General features: G+C 47.9%; 1 protein-coding gene across 1 annotated transcript in view; it reads left to right on the top strand.

Annotated features, from left to right (window-relative positions):
• The first annotated feature begins 2,980 nt into the window (after positions 1-2,980).
• The window catches only part of GRK5 (G protein-coupled receptor kinase 5), a 126,729-nt gene continuing 121,788 nt past the window's right edge, over positions 2,981-7,921 (top strand). Inside the window, exon 1 of the mRNA XM_006879900.1 lies at positions 2,981-3,072. The gene's annotated coding sequence lies outside the window, so the exon portion shown is untranslated. The remainder of the gene's footprint in view (positions 3,073-7,921) is intronic.

The raw sequence follows: 7,921 nt of genomic DNA, 5'->3' as shown, positions 1-7,921 counted from the left end.
CTGTCCTGGGCAGCTACTGCCCGACTCCATCTGGTTGTTGCTGTGTGGGACGCCTGTTTGTGTGAGAGGTGTCAGAATTCTGGGTTTGTAGGTGAGATCCCTGTTTAAATGTTTGGCAGCCAGCTGAGTGAGCAAGGAGAGGAGTCGTGTGGGTCAGAGTGGCTTCAGGCCCGTCTGAAGCATCTTTTGTCCGAGCTAGTGGGCTGGCATGAGTCCCTCCTGGTCCTGCTCCTGATCCAGGGCCTGCAGCACCTCTGAGGCCGACACCAGCACTGGGATCCTTCCTGTCTGGTCCCTTGTTCTCTTGTACCCTTTCTCCTGTAAGCTCTGTAGATGGGACAGGAGGGTGTGAGCTCTGTAGATGGAACAGGAGGATGAGGGGTAGGGTTTGTACTCGGCCTCCCTCGGAGTCTTGGCTCTGCCCCTTATGAGCTCAGTGGCCCTGGGTGACTTGCCTCCCTGCCCTGTGCCTTGGTTTACCCACCCACTAAGAGAGAATAGAGTGAGAATTGCAGGAGAGATCTTGTGAGGTCCACAGGAGAGAGACTGAGAGAAAGAGAAAGAGAGTATGTGTGAAAGAGAGAGAGATACGGGGTGTATGATATGTTGTAGTGTGTGTGGTAATCACTGTGCACAGGTTATGCTGTTTGGGATATGTGTCTGTGTTTATGTGATGTGCGTATGTGTACAGCGTGTGTTATGTGTATTGTGTTGTGGTGTGTGTGTTTCTAGGGGTGTGTGTGATGTTGGATGTGTTATGTGTGCGGTATATAGTGTGTGATATGTTATAGTATGTATATGTGGTGTGGTTTGATGTGTGTACATATGTATGTGTGGGTGTGTGGTATGTCATGTGTGATGTATGTAATATGCATGTGGTGAGGCATGGAGGTATGTATTTTGTGATGTGTTTGTGGTATGTGTGCTATATAGGGTGTGATATGTGTATGTGATGTCTTCTAATGTGTGTGTTGGTATGTGGTCTGTGGCATATGTGATATATAGTGTGTGATAAGTGTACATGATATAGTGTGTGTACACTATATATGTAGTGGTGTGTGCTGTGTCATGTGTATTTAATGTATATTTGTGTGTATATATGATATTGCATGTGGCCTGTAGTATGTGTGCTATATAGGGTGTGATGTGTGTATGTGATATGTTCTAATGTGTGTGTGTGGTGGTATGTGGTGTGTGTGTTTGCTATGTGGTATGTGAAATGTGGTGTATGGTACGTGGTGTGTGTTTGCTGTGTGTATATATGTGTAGTGTTGTATGTAGCTTGTGGTATGTGTGCTACATTGAGTGTGATGTGTGTATGTGATATGTTCTAATGTGTGTGTGGTGATATGTGGTGTGTATGTGGTGTGTGCTGCTGAGAGAGAGAGAGAGAGAGAGAGAGAGAGTGTGTGTGTGTGTGTGTGTGTGTGTTTTGGCTGTGGCTGGAGGAAGAGTGGTTGTGTGTGGAGTTGGGCAGACCACTGGCTGGTGAGTTATGCAACCTCTAATGTCTGTTTTTTCATCTGTGACATCGGTCCAGTGGTTTCTTTTTTCCAAGAGTGATTCTGAGCATTAAACAAGGCACTGTTCAAACAGTGTCTGGTCACGGGAGGTGCCAGCTACACATTCACTCTCTTCCTTTGGAGTCTGGGGCCTGTGCCATCTGTGGAGATGTGTGAGCAGGGATCAGGGTGCTTCACTAAGATTGAAGTGGGGCGAGGGGGAACAGAAATGGACCTGGGAGCTGCACCCCCCACCCCCCACCCCCCAGCTCTTCTATTCCCAGCTTCCAGAAGAGTGTCCTGGTCTCATCATCATGGTCTCAAGGAGGCACAGAGGTGTTCCCAGACCCAGGGGCCAGTGCTGGGGACACTCAGGGGTCACTCCAGACCCAGAGTCGGTGCCCCATAACTGCATACCTGTGTGTCCTGATGGCCGGAGCATTGGATGGAGGGAGAATAAGATGCCTGGTCTGGGCATCTTTTAGCCCCATGTTCCTCGTGTCCCCAGGATGAGAGTGTGAGGCAGGGCTGGGCCTCTGGCAATCCTTCCAGCTGTGAGGAACAGGGACTCTGGGGTTTGTGAGGACAGGGAAGAAGGGGATGCCCCAAACAAGGAGACATATTTGTACCCTGGCGTCTGGCCTTCAGTTGAAGAAACTGTCAAGACATGAGAGTATAAAATGAGAGAAGTGGTGAGAGGTCCACAGTCTATCTTCTTGTTGATTTTTCCGGGAGGTTTCCTGAGGCCTAAGGAAATGCCGTTGTTCTGGAGTGCTGCTGTAACGGAAAGCCCATGGGGTGGCTTGGAAGAAAAGAAATGGGTTTTCCCCCCTCTAGATCTGGTTTCTCAGTTAGGGTCCTGTCCATGTCTGTGTCTTCCTTGTTGATGGTGTAGCTTGTTTCTTGGCATATAGCTGAGCCTCAATCGCGTGTGTGTGTGTGTGTGTGTGTGTGTGTGTGTGTGTGTGTGTCTGAGAGAGAGAGAGAGAGAGACCATCCTAATGGCAGGGTGGATTACTCAATGAGCAAAGTAAACACAAGTTTTCTTACACATGCTTATTAATCTATATCCGACAATTTCACGTAGGTTTTACCACATCAAAGATAGGAAACTGTTCATTACACATTAGTAAGCAAACCTGTGCTTACTTTGCTTACTGGGTACTTCATCCCTACTAGGGACTGGAAGTTTGAAAAGGGACCTTACTTCTGTAGGAAGATGATATGTGATTGGGAAAGAGACAGATCCTAGCCGGGTCCAGAAACATAATCTTTGATGTGGTGAAAAAAGAAAATGTGAAATTGTTGACTACAGGTTAGTGATCAAGTACAAATAAGCACATGCCTCGCTCGCTTACTGGGTCAACTGGAGAGTGCCCATCTGTCCAGCCTGGTGGGCAGGCTCACTGCATTGAGTAGGACATAGACCCTATGATCTTGAACAACACCAACGTGTCTCCCTCTGTCTCTGCAGGGGGCGGAGGAAAGCGCAAAGGGAAAAGCAAGAAGTGGAAGGAAATCCTGAAATTCCCTCACATCAGCCAGTGTGAAGATCTCCGAAGGACTATAGGTGAGTCCCTTGCCCCGTGGGGCTCAGTGCCGAGCAGGGAGCCTGGGTACTGTCTAACCATCAGTACATGGATCAGTTAATATGATCAAGGCGTTTCAGATGGGCACTCCTTGACGTCTCATTGACATGAGACCAGTAGTCAGGGTGTGTGCCAGGTACAGTGACTTCTTCACACTAACTGTGAGGCAGGTGCTGTTATTACCTCCACCTTTCAGACGGGGAAGGAGGTAGAGAGGCTCTGTGAGTTGTCTCAAGTCCCCCAGGCTGTGGGGAGGTGGCGAGGCCCTCCTAAGTGTTCTGTGTTTCCTTCTGGGAGCCCGTCTTAGTTCTCTAGTGCTGCTGTAATAGAAACAAATTTGTTCTCACAGTTTAGGAGGTTTGAAGTCCAAATTCAGAGTGCCAGCTCCAGGAGAAACGCTCTGTTAGCTTGAGGGAGGATCCTTGTTGTCAGGCATTCCCTGTGTTTGGAAGGTTCTCAGCTCAGGGACCCCAGGTCCGGAAGATTCACTCCACTCCTGGCTCTTCTTTCTGAGCCTCAAGAGTCCCAAGCACTGAGGGTACCAAAGCTGGGAGGAGAGTGTTGAGAGTAATAAGCACTGGGGATACTGAGCACTGGAATGTTGATTATCGGGAGTAGTGAACATAGGGGTCCTGAGTATTGGGGGAACTAAACTCTGAGATCACTGAGCACTAAGAGTATTGAGCACTGGGTGTACCAAGTGTGGGGTGTAACGCACACTGAGTAGAGAGCATTAGAAGCTTTAAACGCAGAAACTCCTGAGGGTCGTGAGTACTAAGCTTTAGGAATACAGAGTATTGGGGGACAGAGCCTCGAGAGTGATGAACTCTGGGGTACTAAGCACTGGCAGTTCTTGCACTTTGGTGAACAGGAGGGTGGGAGGGAGATGTGGGAGGATTAAGAAGGAGGGCTCTGAGAAATGGCCGCATTTCCAGGCCTTCACTGCGCAGACGCTACGCTTGTTCTCACTTCCTCGTCAAAGATGCTAGTACTTGAAGGTCAGCTCACCCTGTCAAGTGCCCCCTTCTCGCCAGTCAGTGCTCTCCACCCCCTGACTCCTGTGCTCCCTGTGGGGAATCTGGGGATTGCCCCAGAAGCACCACACACATTGCCCTTCTGGGATACCTGGGACCCCCCCCACACACACACTTTGGTGCTGAGTTTTCTTAATTGGTCCTGTCCTCCTGCCCAGCCCCGTTCCTAGTTCCTCAGCTGGATCCCTGCTAGGGCGTGAGGACCTTGTGGGCTGGAGGGTGAGAGGTCACCGATGTTCTGTAACTGTGATCGTGGTGTGAGGAGAGGAGGCCCACCTGCACCAAACTGGCTGAGCCCAGCGTGGAGCTCCGTGACCCCAGCCCCTGTTGGCTCTCGGCCTCTACCGTGTGGTCCGGCCTCTGCCAAGTCCTCCTGGATGGTGCCCTCAAACAAAAACCTCACTTCTTGCTGGACCAACACAAACCCAAATAGCAGCAAACACCATGTTTGTTTTTCTTGCGGACACCATGAGCTCACTTTCTGAAGCTCTTTGGGGAGGATGTCCGTGTAGACTCTGCCGAGGTGACAGGGCTCAGAGGGCAACGGAGAAGATGAGGGGACAATTATTGATCAGAGCAGAGGGTAGATCCCAGGCGAACCCCCGAGGGATGTGCTGCCTCTCTGGATTATCCAGAATGGTGTCCAGGTAAAGCCCCAGACACCGCTGGCCTTCAGCACTGCACCAGGCACAGACTGTCCACTCTCCACCCATCAGCCAGGGCCACTTTGGAAAAGGGACACTGGGTCATGCCTCACTAAACTACACTGTCTCATGAGTTCAACAACCACTGGGAATAGAATGCAGACTCCTGACCCTGGTTCCGAAGCAGCTGGGCACGAGGGGCAGCCTTCCCAGAATATCGCTTTTCCGTGCATGGAATGAGACCCAGGATTAAAAGAGGGAGCTCTATTTTGAACACTGACATTAAACATTTAAAGAATTCATGGTACAAAATCATGTGTACCTGTGGGACAGGAACCCTGGTGGTGCAGAGATTAAAGAGCTCAACCGTGGACCAAAGGACAGCAATTCAAACACCCCAGCTGCTCTGCAGGAGAAAGACACCCCAGTGCACAGCAGGCCGTGCACAGCTTGGAAAATTGACAGTCTCGGGGACCATGGGGAGCAGTTCTGCCCCGTCTTGTACAGTCCCCGTGCATCACGATCCACTCAAGAGCGGTGGGGTGGTTGGGCCAAAAAAAAAAATTTGTGGCATCTTTCTGGGGTTGCAACAGCTGGTGTTCAAATCCATCAGTTGCTCCTTGGGAGAAAGATGGATGGTCTCCTCCCGTGCGATTTGGAGCCTTTGAGAAACAATGCGATTGCAGCTGGAGAATCAGCTATAAGCGAGTTCACACTCCGTCGCAATGAGGTTCACTTTCTGTTGGACTTTTTCTCTTCTTGGTTGAGTAATAAGGTCTAGCAGCTGGTGGCATCATGACGCCTGTAGTTTTGAATGTGTGATGAGAGGAAGAGATATTTCCAGTTATCTTTAGCAACTGTAATGTGACATGACGAGCTCTGTGGTGGCTGCTGCTGGCAAGTCTCAGGCACGGCGAGTGACACTGCGAGGATTTCCTTTAGTTTGAAGGTGATTAACATTCAGCTGGAGGTTGGCAAAGGAGAAAGCTATTTTTCTCTGTCCACATTTTGACAGTCCACAGACCCCAGGTTAAAAACAGCTGCCTGGATAAATGAGGTATGCTGCGTTGAAACAGATGACGGAGAGAACAGTTTAATAGTGATATAGGATTGGGCATTATCATTATGGCGAGAGTCCAGAATGAAGGTTGCGTAGCGGAACGTACTCTGGGCCGTGGGGGCTGGGCATTGTATACCAATGAAGGAATTTTACTTTTCAAAGAGAAGAACGAACTTAGGGGGAGGAGCGGGGCAGGGAGAAAAATGCAACAGTGAATGAGGGGAAATTCATAATCTCTGTAAATGTGCATTAAAATTAATACAAAAAAATTTATAATAAAAAAATACCAACAACCAAAAACAGCCGCCTGCTCTGCACACCTGACCCCTGCCTCTCCTTTAGGTCACTCCCTCCTTACGCAAGTTGCATTGCTTGCTTTTTTTGTTCTTTGAATATTCCAAGCTTCTTGCTTGTCTGAGAACCCTTTGCATTTGCTCTTTCTTTTTCCAGAAATGCTCTTCCTAGAAATCTTCAAATTCAGCAGAATTAACACCACCACAGAAAAACCCTCTCGGACCACCTCTAAAGTGAACTGTACTCCCCTCTGAGACACTGTTGATTTAATGCTCATCTTTTACTTATTTACCTATTAGTTTTGTCTCCAGCACTGGGCTGGCCATTCCAGGATGACGGTGACTGTGTCTTGCCTGGTTCACCATTAGAACAGTGCCTGGCACCTAGTATTATGTTATTGGATGAATGAATGCATAAGTACAAATATTTAATAAATACCTCTTAAAATTTTCATGACTTGTGTTTCCTGTACTCAGATTTCATGTTAGCCAGTTATTTAACCTTAAAGCTCAGATGTAAGAGGTACCGTAGAAAGCATCTCCTTTACTTTCCCTCCTCCCTTTGCCTCACGTTTTTTGCTCTAGAGATGAGGAATCTCAATACAATGGGACTTATTTGCGTGAAGAAGCCACCCTGGTGACTCCTGGCCCAGGCCAGTCTCCTCCAAGGTCACATCTGAGCAGTTGCCACTGTGATAGTTGGTTTTCATGGAATCCTAGTGTGTGGCATAGCTTCCAGCATCACAGCCCCCACCAGCCACTGCAGTCTAGTAAACTGACAGGCAAGTTGTGGATGCCATCATTATCACCTGCCTTTTTTGAGTTCTTTCTCTTCCACTGGCAAAAATTCACTGCCCTGTATAAGGTTCCTTGTAAACTTTCAACTTGCTATGGTCACTTTGATCATATATACTTAGTTCTTAAAATAGCATAATGGGAAATTTCCCTGTATTTTATAAGTACCAGTTGCATGTTTCTTAGCTTATTCAGCAAATGTTTATTGAATAATAATAGTAATAATAATAATAACAACTGTTTCTGGGGAAACAGCAATACATAAGACAAACCTGATTCCTGATCTTACAGAGTTAATTTATGGATAAAGAAATATGTGATTACAAAATTGGAGCTTTCTATGATGAGGAGGAACAGTTCACTGGACCCTTACCTACAGAACAGTGATGAGGGTCTCCATCCATCAGGAATAGCCTCCTGGAAGAAGTCGTGGTCTTACAAATTCCCAACGTCATATCTTTATATAAGCTTCCCAAGGTCATAGTCATGTCTGCTCCATCTTCAAGTCTCCAATGATGGCATAGTGAGTGAATGGATGGATGGATGGATGGATGGATGGATGGATAGATGGATGGATGGTTGATTGTTGGGTGGATGGATGGAGGAAAAAGTAGGTGAGTGGATGGGTGGTTGATTGGTTAGATAAATGGGTAAATGGGTAAGTGGGCAGATGGCTGTTGGCCTCCTCCCTATCCTGTAATCCAAAACTATGACTGACAGCAATGAGTATAATGGAGAGATTTCTTGCTGCATGAACTGGCCTCCAGGATGAGCTCCAGAACTAGGGCTGCTTTTAAACTGTCCTGGCAGAGGGCAGACCAACCATGAGAGGAGAAAGTTCTATAATGTCTGTTTGATGTGGCATCAGATGATTATTTATTGTCTCTGCTACCTTGTCTCATCATCTCATCTCATCTCATCTCATTGCCATCTAGTTGGGACTGACTCATAACTGGCGCTCGAGCACCTGTTCAGAGGCTGGGAAGTTGGGACTGACTCATAAC

This window comes from Elephantulus edwardii, unplaced genomic scaffold (assembly GCF_000299155.1).
Source record: "Elephantulus edwardii isolate Elephantulus edwardi_28Jun2011 unplaced genomic scaffold, EleEdw1.0 scaffold00006, whole genome shotgun sequence".
Classification (NCBI taxonomy): Eukaryota; Metazoa; Chordata; class Mammalia; order Macroscelidea; family Macroscelididae; genus Elephantulus; species Elephantulus edwardii.
This window is presented reverse-complemented; position numbering and strand designations above follow the sequence as displayed.